Here is a 23,446-nt window from a genome sequence, read left to right on the forward strand (position 1 = left end):
AATGGGGCTGGTGGAGGCGTTGGAAGACCTCCTTCTCTCTCCCATCTATCCATCGTCTGCAGCACGCGATCCATGGCGGTGCCCAGACGTTGTAACATGGTCGCGTGCTGCTGGACGCGCTCTTCGACCGTGAAAGGGGGGTCGTCTGCTCCTGCTGACTCCATTTATGGTGAGTGATTCTGTAATGCGTCTGTGTGTAGCTGGTGAGATGAGTCAGGCGCAGGACATCACAATACACGTCGTATAAATACAAGGCCACAAAATACGGACCCCAAAACAATAAACAATTACTCACAAACAAACATGGGGGAACAGAGGGTTAAATAATGAACAAGTAATTGGGGAATTGAAACCAGGTGTGTAAGACAAAGACAAAACAAATGGAAAATGAAAAGTGGATCGGTGATGGCTAGAAGGCCGGTGACGTCGACCTGCCGAATGCCGCCCGAAACCTGGAGCCGGACCGACTACGGCGGAAGTCGTGACAGTAGCTCAGTTGGTATAGCAGGGTAGTGGGTTCGATTCCCGGGACCACTCATACGTAAAATGTATGCACGGATGACTGAAAGTCACTGGATAATTACATTTTAGTAATCCAGCAGACGCTCTTATCCAGAGCGACTTACAGTAGCGAATGCATAATTTTTTTTCTCCGTACTGGTCCCCCGCGGGAATCGAACCCACAACCCTGGCATTGCAAACACCATGCTCTACCAACTTAGCCAAACGGGACCACATAATAGTGTCTGTTGAATGGAATATACAGTATATATACACATGGATTCCTTTGTAGTTAAAGTGAATAATAATACAACACTCAGCTATCAACTAGTATTTTTATTTGAATCTAACAGACATAACAATGATTGATCCCTTTATGTATTGTCAGAAAACATTATGAAGCTGCAGGGTTCAATAGAAAACAACTCAATACAAATACTACACTAAGAATTACTATTCAAATTCAGTGTGTTGATTTCAATTCAATCTACAGTAGTTTCTTTCAACAGTGTAAGACATTTTTAATTGCGATTGACCGCAACAGTGACACCTCGATAACCATTCAAGATGGCTGCCGAATTCCAAATTCCAAAAAGAGAATTCTGAATTCCAAAAAGACAATTCCAAATTCCAAAAGAGAATTCTGAATTCCAAAATACAATTCCAAATTTCAAAAGAGAATTCTGAATTCCAAAAGAGAATTTCGCTTGTTGGTGGAGCCAGGCCTTGAGATGGTATAAAACATTTTCCAGCTTAAAATATCAAGTGAACAATTTTCTATTTGAACAATTAAAATAAAAAATAAAGTAGAAGTATTTATCTATTACAGTTAAATTACATACTAAGCAGCCTGTAGAAAAAAAAATCCATGAAAAGTGAATGTTAGTTCTCTCTCCATAGCTGGAATAAAATAAGTCCTCTGTAGGCTCTAGAAGACTTGGTGTTCCACAATGTTCCTCACAGATTCAGACATTTGTTTCTGATAAGGAACTGCTGGTGTTAAATCAATCAGATACGGATTATCCCTCACGTGTAGAGGAGGATGGGGGTTCTTCAACAGCATTATCGCTGGCGTAGAGAATGGGGTGGGGGGTCTTTAACAGCATTATCGATGGAGTAGAGGAGGGGGGTGGGGGGTCTTTAACAGCATTATCGGTGGCGTAGAGGAGGGTGGGGGGTCTTTAACAGCATTATCGGTGGAGTAGAGGATGGGGTGGGGGTCTTTAACAGCATTATCGGTGGCGTAGAGGATGGGGTGGGGGGGTCTTTAACAGCATTATTGTTATATAATACATCACTATAACTACATTGCTGCTGGTCAGACTCCACAGCAACATTTTAAGAACTATTCGAAAAAGCCCTGATATACTGTATGTGATCCTCAATGTCGGTTCACCAGTCATTAAAGCCCTGATATACGGCAGCCTACTGTATGTGATCCTCAAAGTCGGTTCACCAGTCATTAAAGACAAGTGCTATAGTGGTGATTCAGACATCAGAACCCTTTTGTAACCTGTAGGAAAAAGGACATAGAACGTATATCCCAAATAGCACCCTATTCCCTATATAGTGCACTACGTTTGGCGACGGGCCCTATGGCTAGTGCACTATAAAGGGAATATGGGGGGGGGGTGCCATTTGGGACACAAGCAAGAAAACTAGGTTGAGTTGGACATGACTGAAGTGATTCTGTCTTTTAGGGTGCAACACTGTTAAACCTACCAAAACAGAGCCATTTAAAATTAAAATTAAAATAAATCCACTCTACCCTTTTTCTCTACTGGCTGGTGTTTGTCCAGTTGGCTGGGTGAAGATGTGGAGCTGTGGAACTCAGGGGGATTGGTAGCCTGGTCCCAGATCTGTTTGTGCGATCTTGCCAAAAGTAAACAAATCTGGGACCAGGCTAGGGAATCAGGGGAAAATTAAAACGTTAAAAGTGTCCCTGTTTGGCGTCTCCGATAGCGCCCCAGACGTCGAACACAAACTCGTCAGGAAAAGCGAAATCACCGAGAGCCTCGTCCAGAGCCATGGCAAACTCATCAGGGTTCTTCTTGTCCCGACCCACCTCCACCATGGTCGCCGCTAGAGAGTGGGGGGAGAGGAGAGGGGGGAGGGGAGAGGAGGGAGGGGGGAGAGAGGAGAGAGGGGGAGAGGGAGGAGAGAGAGAGGAGAGGGAGGAGAGAGAGAGGGGAGAGGGTTAGTTAGCTCGGGGAGCTTTCACAAATTTGTACAACTCTCTCAGTAGTTGAAATGTTGCTGTTGAAACTGTGTGTGTGTGTGTGTGTGTGTGTGTGTGTGTGTGTGTGTGTGTGTGTGTGTGTGTGTGTGTGTGTGTGTGTGTGTGTGTGTGTGTGTGTGTGTGTGTGTGTGTGTGTGTGCGCGCACATGTGTGTACTCACCCAGTTCTGTATCTCTGATACCCATGTAAGTCTCCAGTAGGTCATCCACCTTCTTCACTGCTCTCTCCTCAAACTCTGTCGGCTGGAAAACACAAGACAGTCCACACTCCTCTCTGAGTAACAGATAATACACTGTATAGTAACAGATAATACACTGTATAGTAAAAGATAATACACTGTATAGTAATAGATAATACACTGTATAGTAATAGATAATACACTGTATAGTAACAGATAATACACTGTATAGTAATAGATAATACACTGTATAGTAATAGATAATACACTGTACAGTAATAGATAATGTATAGTAACAGATAATACACCCGTACAGTAACAGATAATACACTGAATAGTAATAGATAATACACTGTATAGTAACAGATAATGTACAGTAACAGATAATACACTGTATAGTGACAGATAATACACTGTATAGTAACAGATAATGCACTGAATAGTAATAGATAATACACTGTATAGTAACAGATAATACACTGTATAGTAACAGATAATGTACAGTAACAGATAATACACTGTATAGTAACAGATAATACACTGTATAGTAACAGATAATACACTTTATAGTAATAGATAATACACTGTAGAGTAACAGATAATACACTGTATAGTAATAAATAATACACTGTACAGTAATAGATAATACACTGTATAGTAACATATAATACACTGTATAGTAACAGATAATACACTGTATAGTAATAGATAATACACTGTATAGTAATAGATAATACACTGTATAGTAACAGATAATACACTCTATAGTAATAGACAATGTACAGTAACAGATAATACACTGTATAGTAATAGCTAATACACTGTATAGTAATAGACAATGTACGGTAACAGATAATACACTGTATAGTAATAGATAATACACTGTACAGTAACAGATAATACACTGTATAATAACAGATAATACACTGTATAGTAATAGATAATACACTGTATAGTAATAAATAATACACTGTACAGTAATAGATAATACACTGTACAGTAACAGATAATACACTGTACAGTAACAGATAATACACTGTATAGTAACAGATAATGTACAGTAACAGATAATACACTGTATAGTAACAGATAATACACTGTATAGTAATAGATAATACACTGTATAGTAACAGATAATGTACAGTAACAGATAATACACTGTATAGTAACAGATAATACACTCTATAGTAACAGATAATACACTGTACAGTAACACATAATACACTGTATAGTAATAGATAATACACTGTATAGTAACAGATAATACACTGTATAGTAATAGATAATACACTGTATAGTAATAGACAATGTACAGTAACAGATAATACACTGTATAGTAATATATAATACACTGTACAGTAACAGAAAATACACTGTATAGTAACAGATAATACACTGTATTGTAATAGATAATACACTGTATAGTAATAGATAATACACTGTATAGTAATAGATAATACACTGTACAGTAACAGATAATACAGTGTATAGTAATAGATAATACACTGTATAGTAATAGATAATACACTGTATAGTAATAGATAATACACTGTATAGTAATAGACAATGAACAGTAACAGATAATACACTGTAGTAATAGATAATACACTGTATAGTAATAGATAATGTACAGTAACAGATAATACACTGTATAGTAATAGATAATACACTGTACAGTAACAGATAATACACTGTAAAGTAACAGATAATACACTGTATAGTAACAGATAATACACTGTATAGTAATAGATAATACACTGTATAGTAACAGATAATACACTGTATAGTAACAGATAATACACTGTACAGTAACAGATAATACACTGTACAGTAACAGATAATACACTGTATAGTAATAGATAATACACTGTATAGTAACAGATAATACACTGTATAGTAACAGATAATACACTGTATAGTAATAGATAATACACTGTATAGTAAAAGATAATACACTCTATAGTAATAGACAATCTACAGTAACAGATAATACACTGTATAGTAATAGACAATGTACAGTAACAGATAATACACTGTATAGTAATATATAATACACTGTACAGTAACAGATAATACACTGTATAGTAACAGATAATACCCTGTATAGTAATAGATAATACACTGTATAGTAATAGATAATACACTGTATAGTAATAGATAATACACTGTACAGTAACAGATCATAGTAATAGATAATACACTGTATAGTAACAGATAATACACTGAACAATAACAGATAATACACTGTACAGTAACAGATAATACACTGTATAGTAACAGATAATACACTGTATAGTAACAGATAATACACTGTATAGTAACAGATAATACACCGTATAGTAATAGATAATACACTGTATAGTAACAGATAATACACTGTATAGTAATACATAATACACTGTATAGTAATAGATAATGTATAGTAACAGATCATACACTGTATAGTAACAGATAATGTAAAGTAACAGATAATACACTGTATAGTAATATATAATACACTGTATAGTAACAGATAATGTACATTAACAGATAATACACTGCATAGTAACAGATAATACACTGTATAGTAAAAGATAACACTGTATAGTAATAGATAATACACTGTACAGTAATAGATAATGTATAGTAACAGATAATACACTGTATAGTAATAGATAATACACTGTATAGCAACAGATAATACACTGTATAGTAATAGATTATACACTGTATAGTAACAGATAATACACTGTATAGTAACAGATAATACACTGTATAGTAACAGATAATACACTGTATAGTAAAAGATAATACACTGTATAGTAATAGATAATACACTGTACAGTAATAGATAATTTACAGTAACAGATAATACACTGTATAGTAATAGACAATGTACAATAACAGATAATACACAGTATATTAATATATAATACACTGTACAGTAACAGATAATACACTGTATAGTAACAGATAATACACTGTATAGTAACAGATAATACACTGTATAGTAATAGATAATACACTGTATAGTAACAGATAATACACTCTATAGTAATAGACAATGTACAGTAACAGATAATACACTGTATAGTAATATATAATACACTGTATAGTAATAGATAATATACGGTATAGTAATAGATAATACACTGTACAGTAACAGATAATACACTGTATAGTAATAGATAATACACTGTATAGTAACAGATAATACACTGTATAGTAATAGATAATACACTGTATAGTAATAGACAATGTACAGTAACAGATAATACACTGTGTAGTAATAGATAATACACTGTATAGTAACAGAAAATGTACAGTAACAGATAATACACTGTATAGTAATAGATAATACACTGTATAGTAACAGATAATACACTGTAGAGTAACAGATAATACACTGTACAGTAACAGATAATACACTGTATAGTAACAGATAATACACTGTATAGTAATAGATAATACACTGTATAGTAATAGATAATACACTGTATAGTAACAGATAATAAACTGTATAGTAATAGATAATACACTGTATAGTAACAGATAATACACGCTATAGTAATAGACAATCTACAGTAACAGATAATACACTGTATAGTAAAAGATAATACACTCTATAGTAATAGACAATCTACAGTAACAGATAATACACTGTATAGTAATAGACAATGTACAGTAACAGATAATACACTGTAGAGTAATATATAATACACTGTACAGTAACAGATAATACACTGTATAGTAACAGATAATACCCTGTATAGTAATAGATAATACACTGTATAGTAATAGATAATACACTGTATAGTAATAGATAATACACTGTACAGTAACAGATCATAGTAATAGATAATACACTGTATAGTAACAGATAATACACTGAACAATAACAGATAATACACTGTACAGTAACAGATAATACACTGTATAGTAACAGATAATACACTGTATAGTAACAGATAATACACTGTATAGTAACAGATAATACACCGTATATTAATAGATAATACACTGTATAGTAACAGATAATACACTGTATAGTAATACATAATACACTGTATAGTAATAGATAATGTATAGTAACAGATCATACACTGTATAGTAACAGATAATGTACAGTAACAGATAATACACTGTATATTAATATATAATACACTGTATAGTAACAGACAATGTACAATAACAGATAATACACAGTATATTAATATATAATACACTGTACAGTAACAGATAATACACTGTATAGTAACAGATAATACACTGTATAGTAACAGATAATACACTGTATAGTAATAGATAATACACTGTATAGTAACAGATAATACACTCTATAGTAATAGACAATGTACAGTAACAGATAATACACTGTATAGTAATATATAATACACTGTATAGTAATAGATAATACACGGTATAGTAATAGATAATACACTGTACAGTAACAGATAATACACTGTATAGTAATAGATAATACACTGTATAGTAATAGATAATACACTGTATAGTAACAGATAATACACTGTATAGTAATAGATAATACACTGTATAGTAATAGACAATGTACAGTAACAGATAATACACTGTGTAGTAATAGATAATACACTGTATAGTAACAGAAAATGTACAGTAACAGATAATACACTGTATAGTAATAGATAATACACTGTATAGTAACAGATAATACACTGTAGAGTAACAGATAATACACTGTACAGTAACAGATAATACACTGTATAGTAACAGATAATACACTGTATAGTAACAGATAATACACTGTATAGTAACAGATAATACACTGTATAGTAATAGATAATACACTGTATAGTAACAGATAATACACTGTATAGTAATAGATAATACACTGTATAGTAATAGACAATGTACAGTAACAGATAATACACTGTGTAGTAATAGATAATACACTGTATAGTAACAGAAAATGTACAGTAACAGATAATACACTGTATAGTAATAGATAATACACTGTATAGTAACAGATAATACACTGTACAGTAACAGATAATCAGAAGTAACAGATAATACACTGTATAGTAACAGATAATACACTGTATAGTAATAGATAATACACTGTATAGTAACAGATAATACACTGTATAGTAACAGATAATAAACTGTATAGTAATAGATAATACACTGTATAGTAACAGATAATACACGCTATAGTAATAGAAATTACAGTAACAGATAATACACTGTATAGTAAAAGATAATACACTCTATAGTAATAGACAATCTACAGTAACAGATAATACACTGTATAGTAATAGACAATGTACAGTAACAGATAATACACTGTAGAGTAATATATAATACACTGTACAGTAACAGATAATACACTGTATAGTAACAGATAATACCCTGTATAGTAATAGATAATACACTGTATAGTAATAGATAATACACTGTATAGTAATAGATAATACACTGTACAGTAACAGATCATAGTAATAGATAATACACTGTATAGTAACAGATAATACACTGAACAATAACAGATAATACACTGTACAGTAACAGATAATACACTGTATAGTAACAGATAATACACTGTATAGTAACAGATAATACACTGTATAGTAACAGATAATACACCGTATATTAATAGATAATACACTGTATAGTAACAGATAATACACTGTATAGTAATACATAATACACTGTATAGTAATAGATAATGTATAGTAACAGATCATACACTGTATAGTAACAGATAATGTACAGTAACAGATAATACACTGTATATTAATATATAATACACTGTATAGTAACAGATCATGTACATTAACAGATAATACACTGTATAGTAATAGATAATACACTGTACAGTAACAGATAATACACTGTATAGTAACAGATAATACACTGTATAGTAATAGAAACAATGTATAGTAATAGATAATACACTGTGTAGTAACAGATAATACACTGTATAGTAATAGACAATGTACAGTAACAGATAATACACTGTATAGTAATATATAATACACTGTATAGTAATAGATAATACACGGTATAGTAATAGATAATACACTGTACAGTAACAGATAATACATTGTATAGTAATAGATAATACACTGTATAGTAATAGATAATACACTGTATAGTAACAGATAATACACTGTATAGTAATAGATAATACACTGTATAGTAATAGACAATGTACAGTAACAGATAATACACTGTGTAGTAATAGATAATACACTGTATAGTAACAGAAAATGTACAGTAACAGATAATACACTGTATAGTAATAGATAATACACTGTATAGTAACAGATAATACACTGTAGAGTAACAGATAATACACTGTACAGTAACAGATAATACACTGTATAGTAACAGATAATACACTGTATAGTAATAGATAATACACTGTATAGTAATAGATAATACACTGTATAGTAATATATAATACACTGTACAGTAACAGATAATAGTAATAGATAATACACTGTATAGTAACAGATATACACTGTATAGTAATAGAGAATACACTGTATAGTAATAGACAATGTACAGTAACAGATAATACACTGTGTAGTAATAGATAATACACTGTATAGTAATAGATAATGTACAGTAACAGATAATACACTGTATAGTAATAGATAATACACTGTATAGTAACAGATAATACACTGAACAGTAACAGATAATAAACTGTATAGTAATAGATAATACACTGTATAGTAAAAGATAATACACTGTATAGTAATAGACAATCTACAGTAACAGATAATACACTGTATAGTAATAGACAATGTACAGTAACAGATAATACACTGTATAGTAATAGATAATACACTGTATAGTAACAGATAATACACGCTATAGTAATAGACAATCTACAGTAACAGATAATACACTGTATAGTAATATATAATACACTGTAGAGTAACAGATAATACACTGTATAGTAACAGATAATACACTGTATAGTAACAGATAATACACTGTATAGTAATAGATAATACACTGTATAGTAATAGACAATGTACAGTAACAGATAATACACTGTGTAGTAATAGATAATACACTGTATAGTAATAGATAATGTACAGTAACAGATAATACACTGTATAGTAATAGATAATACACTGTATAGTAACAGATAATACACTGAACAGTAACAGATCATACACTGTATAGTAATAGATAATACACTGTATAGTAAAAGATACTACACTGTATAGTAATAGACAATCTACAGTAACAGATAATACACTGTATAGTAATAGACAATGTACAGTAACAGATAATACACTGTATAGTAATATATAATACACTGTAGAGTAACAGATAATACACTGTATAGTAACAGATAATACACTGAACAGTAACAGATAATACACTGTACAGTAACAGATAATACACTGTATAGTAATAGATAATGTATAGTAACAGATAATACACTGTACAGTAACAGATAATACACTGTATAGTAATACATAATACACTGTATAGTAATAGATAATGTATAGTAACAGATAATACACTGTATAGTAACAGATAATGTACAGTAACAGATAACATTTAACATTTAACATTTAAGTCATTTAGCAGACGCTCTTATCCAGAGCGACTTACAAATTGGTGCATTCACCTTATAATATCCAGTGGAACAACCACTTTACAATAGTGCATCTGATAGATAATACACTGTATAGTAATAGATAATACACTGTATAGTAACAGATAATGTACATGAACAGATAATACACTGTATAGTAACAGATATAACACTGTATAGTAAAAGATAATACACTGTATAGTAATAGATAATACACTGTACAGTAATAGATAATGTATAGTAACAGATAATACACTGTATAGTAATAGATAATACACTGTATAGCAACAGATAATACACTGTATAGTAATAGATTATACACTGTATAGTAACAGATAATACACTGTGTAGTAATAGATAATACACGGTATAGTAACAGAAAATGTACAGTAACAGATAATACACTGTATAGTAATAGATAATACACTGTATAGTAACAGATAATACACTGTACAGTAACAGATAATACACTGTACAGTAACAGATAATACACTGTATAGTAATAGATAATACACTGTATAGCAACAGATAATACACTGTATAGTAACAGATAATACACTGTATAGTAACAGATAATACACTGTGTAGTAATAGATAATACACGGAGTAACAGATGTACAGTAACAGATAATACACTGTATAGTAATAGATAATACACTGTATAGTAACAGATAATACACTGTACAGTAACAGATAATACACTGTACAGTAACAAATAACTGATATAGATAATACACTGTATAGTAACAGATAATACACTGTATAGTAACAGATAATACACTGTATAGTAACAGATAATACACTGTATAGTAATAGATAATACACTGTATAGTAACAGATAATACACTGTATAGTAACAGATAATACACTGTATAGTAATAGATAATACACTGTATAGTAACAAATAATACACTGTATAGTAATAGATAATACACTGTATAGTAATAGATAATGTATAGTAACAGATAATACACTGTACAGTAACAGATAATACACTGTATAGTAATAGATAATACACTGTATAGTAATAGATAATACACTGTATAGTAACAGATAATACACTGTATAGTAACAGATAATACACTGTATAGTAACAGATAATACACCGTATAGTAATAGATAATACACTGTATAGTAACAGATAATACACTGTATAGTAATAGATAATGTATAGTAACAGATAACAGATAACAGATAACAGATATAGTACTTCCGGTTTGGAGCGAGCAGTCGCACTACGCTTCGCTCCACAGGTAATATTACTTCACTACATTACAACGGCTTGATTTGTTTGATCTGAGCAATTCTTCTTAGCTAGCTACATAGCCGTCTTTGTATCAAAGATAATTGTGTCTTTTAGAGTAGTTTAGAGTAATTAGAGTAATTATCGAGGCTAGCTATCTTCGTCCTCCTAACGTAGTCAACACTGCTAGCTGCTAGCTAGCTAGTCATCACTGCTAGCTAGCCAACTTCTTCCGACTAGCAGCACTGTAGAAACTATTACATTACAACGTAACGACTTGATGAGTGTAGTGTTAGTGTTAGTTAGCCAGCTACATAGTTGTCTTTGCTGTCTCTGTATCTAAGATAATTGTGTAGTTTGAGTAATTATCGAGGTGAGCTAGCCAGCCGCGACGCGACGCCAGACTTAGTCAACACACCTAGTCATCCTTAACCCACTGCTAGCTAGCCAACCGTTACCGACTAGCAGCGCTGTAGATACTAATACTTTACAACGGAACGATTTGACTAGTGCAGTGTTAGCTAGCTAGCTACTTAGTTGTCTTTGTCATAGCTTGATAATTGTGTAGTTTAGTAATTATCGAGGTTAGCTAGCCAGCCATCGAGGTTAGCTAGCCAGCTATTTCCGTCCCCCGCGACGCCATTTTTCCTAACCCAGCCAACTATTACCGACGAGCAGCATTGTAGAAACTAAATACATTACAAGGAACGTCTTGATTAGTGTTATGTTAGCTAGCTAGCTACAAAGTTGCTTTGTATCATGACAAGGTGTAGTACTGAAACTATCGAGGTTACCTAGCCAGCTACACGTTCAAAGTCAACAACGCAGCCACTGCTAGCTAGCCTACTCCACCAGCCAGCAGTACTGTATCATTTTCGTCATTTTAGTCAATAAGATTTTTGCAACGTAAGCTTAACTTTCTGAACATTCGAGACGTGTAGTCCACTTGTCATTCCAATCTCCTTTGCATTAGCGTAGCCTCTTCTGTAGCTTGTCTACTATGTGTCTGTCTATCCCTGTTCTCTCCCCTCTGCACAGGCCATACAAACGCTCCACACCGCGTGGCCGCTGCCACTCTAACCTGATGGTCCCAGCGCGCACGACCCACGTGGAGTTCCAGGTCTCCGGCAGCCTCTGGAACTGCCGGTCTGCGGCCAACAAGGCTGAGTTCATCTCAGCCTATGCTACCCTCCAGTCCCTAGACTTCCTGGCGCTGACGGAAACATGGATTACCACAGATAACACTGCTACTCCTACTGCTCTCTCCTCGTCTGCCCACGTGTTCTCGCATACCCCTAGAGCATCGAGCCAGCGGGGTGGTGGCACTGGAATCCTCATCTCTCCCAAGTGGACATTCTCTCTTTCTCCCCTGACCCATCTGTCTATCTCCTCATTTGAATTCCATGCTGTCACAGTCACCAACCCTTTCAAGCTTAACATCCTTATCATTTATCGCCCTCCAGGTTCCCTTGGAGAGTTCATCAATGAGCTTGACGCCTTGATAAGTTCCTTTCCTGAGGATGGCTCACCTCTCACAGTTCTGGGTGACTTTAACCTCCCCACGTCTACCTTTGACTCATTCCTCTCTGCCTCCTTCTTTCCACTCCTCTCCTCTTTTGACCTCACCCTCTCACCTTCCCCCCTACTCACAAGGCAGGCAATACGCTTGACCTCATCTTTACTAGATTCTGTTCTTCCACTAATCTCATTGCAACTCCCCTCCAAGTCTCCGACCACTACCTTGTATCCTTTTCCCTCTCGCTCTCATCCAACACTTCTCACTCTGCCCCTACTCGGATGGTATTGCGCCGTCCCAACCTTCGCTCTCTCTCTCCCGATACTCTCTCCTCTTCCATCCTATCATCTCTTCCCTCTGCTCAAACCTTCTCCAACCGATCTCCTGATTCTGCCTCCTCAACCCTCCTCTCCTCCCTCTCTGCATCCTTTGATTTCCTCTGTCCCCTATCCTCCAGGCCGGCTCGGTCCTCCCCTCCTGCTCCGTGGCTCGACGACTCACTGCGAGCTCACAGAACAGGGCTCCGGGCAGCCGAGCGGAAATGGAGGAAAACTCGCCTCCCCTGCGGACCTGGCATCCTTTCACTCCCTCCTCTCTACATTTTCCTCTTCTGTCTCTGCTGCTAAAGCCACTTTCTACCACTCTAAACTCCAAGCATCTGCCTCTAACCCTAGGAAGCTCTTTGCTACCTTCTCCTCCCTCCTGAATCCTCCTCCCCCTCCCCCCTCCTCCCTCTCTGCGGATGACTTCGTCAACCATTTTGAAAAGAAGGTTGACGACATCCGATCCTCGTTTGCTAAGTCAAATGACACCGCTGGTCCTGCTCACACTGCCCTACCCTGTGCTTTGACCTCTTTCTCCCCTCTCTCTCCAGATGAAATCTCGCGTCTTGTGACGGCCGGCCGCCCAACAACCTGCCCACTTGACCCTATCCCCTCCTCTCTTCTCCAGGCCATTTCCGGAGACCTTCTCCCCTACCTTACCTCGCTCATCAACTCATCCTTGACCGCTGGCTACGTCCCTTCCGTCTTCAAGAGAGCGAGAGTTGCACCCCTTCTGAAAAAAACCTACACTCGATCCCTCCGATGTCAACAACTACAGACCAGTATCCCTTCTTTCTTTTCTCTCCAAAACTCTTGAACGTGCCGTCCTTGGCCAGCTCTCTTGCTATCTCTCTCAGAATGACCTTCTTGATCCTAATCAGTCAGGTTTCAAGACTGGGCATTCAACTGAGACTGCTCTTCTCTGTGTCACGGAGGCTCTCCGCACTGCTAAAGCTAACTCTCTCTCCTCTGCTCTCATCCTTCTAGACCTATCTGCTGCCTTTGATACTGTGAACCATCAGATCCTCCTCTCCACCCTCTCCGAGCTGGGCATCTCCGGCGCGGCCCACGCTTGGATTGCGTCCTACGTGACAGGTCGCTCCTACCAGGTGGCGTGGCGAGAATCTGTCTCCGCACCACGCGCTCTCACCACTGGTGTCCCCCAGGGCTCTGTTCTAGGCCCTCTCCTATTCTCGCTATACACCAAGTCACTTGGCTCTGTCATATCCTCACATGGTCTCTCATATCATTGCTATGCAGATGACACACAATTAATCTTCTCCTTTCCCCCTTCTGACAACCAGGTGGCGAATCGCATCTCTGCATGTCTGGCAGACATATCAGTGTGGATGACGGATCACCACCTCAAGCTGAACCTCGGCAAGACGGAGCTGCTCTTCCTCCCGGGGAAGGACTGCCCGTTCCATGATCTCGCCATCACGGTTGACAACTCCCTTGTGTCCTCCTCCCAGAGTGCTAAGAGCCTCGGCGTGACCCTGGACGACACCCTGTCGTTCTCCACTAACATCAAGGCGGTGACCCGATCCTGTAGGTTCATGCTCTACAACATTCGCAGAGTACGACCCTGCCTCACACAGGAAGCGGCGCAGGTCCTAATCCAGGCACTTGTCATCTCCCGTCTGGATTACTGCAACTCGTTGTTGGCTGGGCTCCCTGCCTGTGCCATTAAACCCCTACAACTCATCCAGAAAGCTGCAGCCCGTCTGGTGTTCAACCTTCCCAAGTTCTCTCACGTCACCCAGCTCCTCCGCACACTCCACTGGCTTCCAGTCGAAGCTCGCATCCGCTACAAGACCATGGTGCTTGCCTCACGGAGCTGTGAGGGGAACGGCACCTCCGTACCTTCAGGCTCTGATCAGGCCCTACACCCAAACAAGGGCACTGCGTTCATCCACCTCTGGCCTGCTCGCCTCCCTACCTCTGCGGAAGCACAGTTCCCGCTCAGCCCAGTCAAAACTGTTCGCTGCTCTGGCACCCCAATGGTGGAACAAGCTCCCTCACGACGCCAGGACAGCGGAGTCAATCACCACCTTCGGAGACACCTGAAACCCCAACTCTTTAAGGAATACCTGGGATAGGATAAAGTAATCCTTTTAACCCCCCTTAAAAGATTTAGATGCACTATTGTAAAGTGATTGTTCCACTGGATATTATAAGGTGAATGCACCTATTTGTAAGTCGCTCTGGATAAGAGTGTCTGCTAAATGACTTAAATGTAAATGTAAATGTATAATACACTGTATAGTAACAGATAATGTATAGTAATAGATAATACACTGTATAGTAATAAATAATACACTGTATAGTAACAGATAATACACTGTATAGTAATAGATAATACACTGTATAGTAATAGATAATACACTGTACAGTAATAGATAATGTATAGTAACAGATAATACACAGTATAGTAATATATAATACACTGTACAGTAACAGATAATACACTGTATAGTAACAGATAATACACTGTATAGTAACAGATAATACACTGTATAGTAATAGATAATACACTGTATAGTAACAGATAATACACTCTATAGTAATAGACAATGTACAGTAACAGATAATACACAGTATAGTAATATATAATACACTGTACAGTAACAGATGATACACTGTATAGTAACAGATAATACACTGTATAGTAACAGATAATACACTGTATAGTAATATATAATACACTGTATAGTAATAGATAATACAGTGTATAGTAATAGATAATACACTGTACAGTAAAAGATAATACACTGTATAGTAATAGATAATACACTGTATAATAATAGATAATACACTGTATACTAACAGATAATACACTGTATAGTAATAGACAATGTACAGTAACAGATAATACACTGTGTAGTAATAGATAATACACTGTATAGTAACAGAAAATGTACAGTAACAGATAATACACTGTATAGTAATAGATAATACACTGTATAGTAACAGATAATACACTGTACAGTAACAGATAATACACTGTACAGTAACAGATAATACACTGTATAGTAACAGATAATACACTGTATAGTAATAGATAATACACTGTATAGTAACAGATAATACACTCTATAGTAATAGACAATCTACAGTAACAGATAATACACTGTATAGTAATAGACAATGTACAGTAACAGATAATACACTGTATAGTAATATATAATACACTGTAGAGTAACAGATAATACACTGTATAGTAACAGATAATACACTGTATAGTAATAGATAATACACTGTATAGTAATAGATAATACACTGTATAGTAATATATAATACACTGTACAGTAACAGATAATAGTAATAGATAATACACTGTATAGTAACAGATATACACTGTATAGTAATAGATAATACACTGTATAGTAATAGACAATGTACAGTAACAGATAATACACTGTGTAGTAATAGATAATACACTGTATAGTAATAGATAATGTACAGTAACAGATAATACACTGTATAGTAATAGATAATACACTGTATAGTAACAGATAATACACTGAACAGTAACAGATAATACACTGTATAGTAATAGATAATACACTGTATAGTAAAAGATAATACACTGTATAGTAATAGACAATCTACAGTAACAGATAATACACTGTATAGTAATAGACAATGTACAGTAACAGATAATACACTGTATAGTAATAGATAATACACTGTATAGTAACAGATAATACACGCTATAGTAATAGACAATCTACAGTAACAGATAATACACTGTATAGTAATATATAATACACTGTAGAGTAACAGATAATACACTGTATAGTAACAGATAATACACTGTATAGTAATAGATAATAGACTGTATAGTAATAGATAATACACTGTATAGTAATAGATAATACACTGTACAGTAACAGATAATAGTAATAGATAATACACTGTATAGTAACAGATAATACACTGTATAGTAATAGATAATACACTGTATAGTAATAGACAATGTACAGTAACAGATAATACACTGTGTAGTAATAGATAATACACTGTATAGTAATAGATAATGTACAGTAACAGATAATACACTGTATAGTAATAGATAATACACTGTATAGTAACAGATAATACACTGAACAGTAACAGATCATACACTGTATAGTAATAGATAATACACTGTATAGTAAAAGATACTACACTGTATAGTAATAGACAATCTACAGTAACAGATAATACACTGTATAGTAATAGACAATGTACAGTAACAGATAATACACTGTATAGTAATATATAATACACTGTAGAGTAACAGATAATACTCTGTATAGTAACAGATAATACACTGTACAGTAACAGATAATACACTGTATAGTAATACATAATACACTGTATAGTAATAGATAATGTATAGTAACAGATAATCCACTGTATAGTAACAGATAATGTACAGTAACAGATAACATTTAACATTTAACATTTAAGTCATTTAGCAGACGCTCTTATCCAGAGCGACTTACAAATTGGTGCATTCACCTTATAATATCCAGTGGAACAACCACTTTACAATAGTGCATCTGATAGATAATACACTGTATAGTAATAGATAATACACTGTATAGTAACAGATAATGTACATTAACAGATAATACACTGTATAGTAACAGATATAACACTGTATAGTAAAAGATAATACACTGTATAGTAATAGATAATACACTGTACAGTAATAGATAATGTATAGTAACAGATAATACACTGTATAGTAATAGATAATACACTGTATAGCAACAGATAATACACTGTATAGTAATAGATTATACACTGTATAGTAACAGATAATACACTGTGTAGTAATAGATAATACACGGTATAGTAACAGAAAATGTACAGTAACAGATAATACACTGTATAGTAATAGATAATACACTGTATAGTAACAGATAATAAACTGTACAGTAACAGATAATACACTGTACAGTAACAGATAATACACTGTATAGTAACAGATAATACAGTGTATAGTAACAGATAATACACTGTATAGTAACAGATAATACACTGTATAGTAATAGATAATACACTGTATAGTAACAGATAATACACTGTATAGTAACAGATAATACACTGTATAGTAATAGATAATACACTGTATAGTAACAAATAATACACTGTATAGTAATAGATAATACACTGTATAGTAATAGATAATGTATAGTAACAGATAATACACTGTACAGTAACAGATAATACACTGTATAGTAATAGATAATACACTGTATAGTAATAGATAATACACTGTATAGTAACAGATAATACACTGTATAGTAACAGATAATACACTGTATAGTAACAGATAATACACCGTATAGTAATAGATAATACACTGTATAGTAACAGATAATACACTGTATAGTAATAGATAATGTATAGTAACAGATAACAGATAACAGATAACAGATAACAGATATAGTACTTCCGGTTTGGAGCGAGCAGTCGCACTACGCTTCGCTCCACAGGTAATATTACTTCACTACATTACAACGGCTTGATTTGTTTGATCTGAGCAATTCTTCTTAGCTAGCTACATAGCCGTCTTTGTATCAAAGATAATTGTGTCTTTTACAGTAGTTTGAGTAATTAGAGTAATTATCGAGGCTAGCTATCTTCGTCCTCCTAACGTAGTCAACACTGCTAGCTGCTAGCTAGCTAGTCATCACTGCTAGCTAGCCAACTTCTTCCGACTAGCAGCACTGTAGAAACTATTACATTACAAACGTAACGACTTGATGAGTGTAGTGTTAGTGTTAGTTAGCCAGCTACATAGTTGTCTTTGCTGTCTCTGTATCTAAGATAATTGTGTAGTTTGAGTAATTATCGAGGTGAGCTAGCCAGCCGCGACGCGACGCCAGACTTAGTCAACACACCTAGTCATCCTTAACCCACTGCTAGCTAGCCAACCGTTACCGACTAGCAGCGCTGTAGATACTAATACTTTACAACGGAACGATTTGACTAGTGCAGTGTTAGCTAGCTAGCTACTTAGTTGTCTTTGTCATAGCTTGATAATTGTGTAGTTTAGTAATTATCGAGGTTAGCTAGCCAGCCATCGAGGTTAGCTAGCCAGCTATTTCCGTCCCCCGCGACGCCATTTTTCCTAACCCAGCCAACTATTACCGACGAGCAGCATTGTAGAAACTAAATACATTACAAGGAACGTCTTGATTAGTGTTATGTTAGCTAGCTAGCTACAAAGTTGCTTTGTATCATGACAAGGTGTAGTACTGAAACTATCGAGGTTACCTAGCCAGCTACACGTTCAAAGTCAACAACGCAGCCACTGCTAGCTAGCCTACTCCACCAGCCAGCAGTACTGTATCATTTTCGTCATTTTAGTCAATAAGATTTTTGCAACGTAAGCTTAACTTTCTGAACATTCGAGACGTGTAGTCCACTTGTCATTCCAATCTCCTTTGCATTAGCGTAGCCTCTTCTGTAGCTTGTCTACTATGTGTCTGTCTATCCCTGTTCTCTCCCCTCTGCACAGGCCATACAAACGCTCCACACCGCGTGGCCGCTGCCACTCTAACCTGATGGTCCCAGCGCGCACGACCCACGTGGAGTTCCAGGTCTCCGGCAGCCTCTGGAACTGCCGGTCTGCGGCCAACAAGGCTGAGTTCATCTCAGCCTATGCTACCCTCCAGTCCCTAGACTTCCTGGCGCTGACGGAAACATGGATTACCACAGATAACACTGCTACTCCTACTGCTCTCTCCTCGTCTGCCCACGTGTTCTCGCATACCCCTAGAGCATCAAGCCAGCGGGGTGGTGGCACTGGAATCCTCATCTCTCCCAAGTGGACATTCTCTCTTTCTCCCCTGACCCATCTGTCTATCTCCTCATTTGAATTCCATGCTGTCACAGTCACCAACCCTTTCAAGCTTAACATCCTTATCATTTATCGCCCTCCAGGTTCCCTTGGAGAGTTCATCAATGAGCTTGACGCCTTGATAAGTTCCTTTCCTGAGGATGGCTCACCTCTCACAGTTCTGGGTGACTTTAACCTCCCCACGTCTACCTTTGACTCATTCCTCTCTGCCTCCTTCTTTCCACTCCTCTCCTCTTTTGACCTCACCCTCTCACCTTCCCCCCCTACTCACAAGGCAGGCAATACGCTTGACCTCATCTTTACTAGATTCTGTTCTTCCACTAATCTCATTGCAACTCCCCTCCAAGTCTCCGACCACTACCTTGTATCCTTTTCCCTCTTGCTCTCATCCAACACTTCTCACTCTGCCCCTACTCGGATGGTATTGCGCCGTCCCAACCTTCGCTCTCTCTCTCCCGATACTCTCTCCTCTTCCATCCTATCATCTCTTCCCTCTGCTCAAACCTTCTCCAACCGATCTCCTGATTCTGCCTCCTCAACCCTCCTCTCCTCCCACTCTGCATCCTTTGATTTCCTCTGTCCCCTATCCTCCAGGCCGGCTCGGTCCTCCCCTCCTGCTCCGTGGCTCGACGACTCACTGCGAGCTCACAGAACAGGGCTCCGGGCAGCCGAGCGGAAATGGAGGAAAACTCGCCTCCCCTGCGGACCTGGCATCCTTTCACTCCCTCCTCTCTACATTTTCCTCTTCTGTCTCTGCTGCTAAAGCCACTTTCTACCACTCTAAACTCCAAGCATCTGCCTCTAACCCTAGGAAGCTCTTTGCTACCTTCTCCTCCCTCCTGAATCCTCCTCCCCCTCCCCCCTCCTCCCTCTCTGCGGATGACTTCGTCAACCATTTTGAAAAGAAGGTTGACGACATCCGATCCTCGTTTGCTAAGTCAAATGACACCGCTGGTCCTGCTCACACTGCCCTACCCTGTGCTTTGACCTCTTTCTCCCCTCTCTCTCCAGATGAAATCTCGCGTCTTGTGACGGCCGGCCGCCCAACAACCTGCCCACTTGACCCTATCCCCTCCTCTCTTCTCCAGACCATTTCCGGAGACCTTCTCCCCTACCTTACCTCGCTCATCAACTCATCCTTGACCGCTGGCTACGTCCCTTCCGTCTTCAAGAGAGCGAGAGTTGCACCCCTTCTGAAAAAAACCTACACTCGATCCCTCCGATGTCAACAACTACAGACCAGTATCCCTTCTTTCTTTTCTCTCCAAAACTCTTGAACGTGCCGTCCTTGGCCAGCTCTCTTGCTATCTCTCTCAGAATGACCTTCTTGATCCTAATCAGTCAGGTTTCAAGACTGGGCATTCAACTGAGACTGCGCTTCTCTGTGTCACGGAGGCTCTCCGCACTGCTAAAGCTAACTCTCTCTCCTCTGCTCTCATCCTTCTAGACCTATCTGCTGCCTTTGATACTGTGAACCATCAGATCCTCCTCTCCACCCTCTCCGAGCTGGGCATCTCCGGCGCGGCCCACGCTTGGATTGCGTCCTACCTGACAGGTCGCTCCTACCAGGTGGCGTGGCGAGAATCTGTCTCCGCACCACGCGCTCTCACCACTGGTGTCCCCCAGGGCTCTGTTCTAGGCCCTCTCCTATTCTCGCTATACACCAAGTCACTTGGCTCTGTCATATCCTCACATGGTCTCTCATATCATTGCTATGCAGATGACACACAATTAATCTTCTCCTTTCCCCCTTCTGACAACCAGGTGGCGAATCGCATCTCTGCATGTCTGGCAGACATATCAGTGTGGATGACGGATCACCACCTCAAGCTGAACCTCGGCAAGACGGAGCTGCTCTTCCTCCCGGGGAAGGACTGCCCGTTCCATGATCTCGCCATCACGGTTGACAACTCCCTTGTGTCCTCCTCCCAGAGTGCTAAGAGCCTCGGCGTGACCCTGGACGACACCCTGTCGTTCTCCACTAACATCAAGGCGGTGACCCGATCCTGTAGGTTCATGCTCTACAACATTCGCAGAGTACGACCCTGCCTCACACAGGAAGCGGCGCAGGTCCTAATCCAGGCACTTGTCATCTCCCGTCTGGATTACTGCAACTCGTTGTTGGCTGGGCTCCCTGCCTGTGCCATTAAACCCCTACAACTCATCCAGAAAGCTGCAGCCCGTCTGGTGTTCAACCTTCCCAAGTTCTCTCACGTCACCCAGCTCCTCCGCACACTCCACTGGCTTCCAGTCGAAGCTCGCATCCGCTACAAGACCATGGTGCTTGCCTACGGAGCTGTGAGGGGAACGGCACCTCCGTACCTTCAGGCTCTGATCAGGCCCTACACCCAAACAAGGGCACTGCGTTCATCCACCTCTGGCCTGCTCGCCTCCCTACCTCTGCGGAAGCACAGTTCCCGCTCAGCCCAGTCAAAACTGTTCGCTGCTCTGGCACCCCAATGGTGGAACAAGCTCCCTCACGACGCCAGGACAGCGGAGTCAATCACCACCTTTCGGAGACACCTGAAACCCCACCTCTTTAAGGAATACCTGGGATAGGATAAAGTAATCCTTTTAACCCCCCCTTAAAAGATTTAGATGCACTATTGTAAAGTGATTGTTCCACTGGATATTATAAGGTGAATGCACCAATTTGTAAGTCGCTCTGGATAAGAGTGTCTGCTAAATGACTTAAATGTAAATGTAAATGTATAATACACTGTATAGTAACAGATAATGTATAGTAATAGATAATACACTGTATAGTAATAAATAATACACTGTATAGTAACAGATAATACACTGTATAGTAATAGATAATACACTGTATAGTAATAGATAATACACTGTACAGTAATAGATAATGTATAGTAACAGATAATACACAGTATAGTAATATATAATACACTGTACAGTAACAGATAATACACTGTATAGTAACAGATAATACACTGTATAGTAACAGATAATACACTGTATAGTAATAGATAATACACTGTATAGTAACA

General features: G+C 37.4%; 1 pseudogene; it reads right to left on the minus strand.

The window, feature by feature from the left end:
* Positions 1–822: 822 nt before the first annotated feature.
* The window catches only part of LOC106569591 (PDZ domain-containing protein GIPC1-like), a 120,169-nt pseudogene continuing 97,545 nt past the window's right edge, over positions 823–23,446 (minus strand).

This window comes from Salmo salar, chromosome ssa14, assembly GCF_905237065.1.
Source record: "Salmo salar chromosome ssa14, Ssal_v3.1, whole genome shotgun sequence".
Classification (NCBI taxonomy): domain Eukaryota; kingdom Metazoa; phylum Chordata; class Actinopteri; order Salmoniformes; family Salmonidae; genus Salmo; species Salmo salar.